General features: G+C 37.7%; 1 pseudogene; it reads right to left on the reverse strand.

The window, feature by feature from the left end:
• Positions 1–390: 390 nt before the first annotated feature.
• On the reverse strand, positions 391–973 carry LOC144308040 (methylsterol monooxygenase 1 pseudogene; annotated as a pseudogene).
• Positions 974–1,381: the final 408 nt, after the last annotated feature.

The following is a 1,381-nucleotide window of genomic DNA, read 5'->3' on the forward strand; positions in this document are numbered from 1 at the left end:
CCAACACCCTGCTAAGAGATACTGAAATGGCCACTATATATTTACAAGATTTTAAAGACAATCTTAGCTTCAGGCCTTTGGTGTTACGGGGGGAAAGACAGACTGATACTTTTTCCATTACTTAGAACCTTTCTGTAAGGTTAGCAACACAGCCTTTACAACCTCCTCATGAAAATCATACTTCGTTATAGATTTACTTATTTCTACACATACAGAACTTTTATGTAAAGTAGAAAAAGTTCCCGCTAGGAAGATAATTAAAGGTTGGTAATGTTCTTTGTATCACTTAGCAGCCAAGACACATGTTTATTTCTGCTCTGCAGAAGCAATGTTAACTATTCACTTCAATTCAGGAAGGTGTGTGCTTTCAGGATGATGGAGATGAGATATTTATTGCATCTTTTTCTCAATCCTCTTCATCTTTTCATTATAGGCAGTAAATTGAGAGTCTGTTCCAAAAATTCTATCCCACCATGTAAATGAGGAAGCATAGTTTCCGATGAAGTTCATGTGGTGGAAATCATGATGCCAAGAACCAGCATAGAAAGAGATCAGATTTAAAGTGTTCAGGGGAATGTCATAGCCACTATAGACATCAATAGTTTCTATCAAACAAATGGTCACCCATGCCCAAAGGAGAATGACATGATCACATAAAAGCATGATTCCAATGAAAAATCCAGTTCCAAGAATCAGAGTTTCCAAAGGATGTGCATATTCAGCTTTCATTCCAAATGCAGCCTGAAACTCATGATGAACTTTATGAATATATTTATATATTCTTTTGTGATGCAAGAGCCTATGCAGGAAATAGTGCCAGGTATCCTCAATCACTGCACAGCCAAAACATCTTGCTAAAAGCATATACCATCTTGGCATTCTTTCCCAATCATAAGGTATATTAAAATACTCTGTAAAATAATAAGTTCCACAGATCAAAGGAAGCTGGATACAAAAGTGATTAAAGAGAAGTACTTTATTTTTTTTTTAATATTTTATTTTTATTTATTTATGATAGTCACAGAGAGAGAGAGAGAGAGAGAGAGAGAGAGGCAGAGACACAGGCAGAGGGAGAAGCAGGCTCCATGCACCGGGAGCCCGACGTGGGATTCGATCCCGGGTCTCCAGGATCGCGCCCTGGGCCAAAGGCAGGCGCCAAACCACTGCGCCACCCAGGGATCCCTAAAGAGAAGTACTTTAAAACATTTCCATTGGTTTTCCCATGTTTCTGGTTTATCCTTTTGAATTTTGTACTTTTTCATGAAAGGTATAAATTGAAACAAAAATCCAGGTAAACAGAACAAGAAATAAAGAACTTCGTGAACTATCAAGGATCCCCATGTTGCAATCTGGAACTTTGTATAATTATTCAACATATAGT

This window comes from Canis aureus, chromosome X, assembly GCF_053574225.1.
Source record: "Canis aureus isolate CA01 chromosome X, VMU_Caureus_v.1.0, whole genome shotgun sequence".
Classification (NCBI taxonomy): Eukaryota; Metazoa; Chordata; class Mammalia; order Carnivora; family Canidae; genus Canis; species Canis aureus.